This window comes from Merops nubicus, unplaced genomic scaffold, assembly GCF_000691845.1.
Source record: "Merops nubicus isolate BGI_N331 unplaced genomic scaffold, ASM69184v1 scaffold1148, whole genome shotgun sequence".
Taxonomy (NCBI): domain Eukaryota; kingdom Metazoa; phylum Chordata; class Aves; order Coraciiformes; family Meropidae; genus Merops; species Merops nubicus.
In genome coordinates this window covers 1-325 of record NW_008627487.1, presented here as the reverse complement: position 1 = coordinate 325, position 325 = coordinate 1, and positions in this window count along the sequence as shown.

Below are 325 nucleotides of genomic sequence, written 5' to 3'. Positions count from 1 at the left end.
AAAAGCCACAGATGAATCTGAATAGACAAAAGCTTGGTGCTGAACTACTGTGTAGTAGTTCACACTGTACTACTCTGTTCACACTATGTAGGTGAGACCAGACTGGCACAGAGAAATACCTCCCCAATTTCCTATCATACCTGACTTTTCTCCTTAAGCGACTGAAATAAGAAGTGCATGTTAAACCTGATGGAGTTAAATTTAACTCCACCTCATATCTAAAATAAGGAAGAAAATTTGGCAGGATGTATTTAACTTTTTAAAATATTATCAAACCAAAGGAAAGCAGGGAAGTTCATGTCTGCAAGTCACACATATATATATA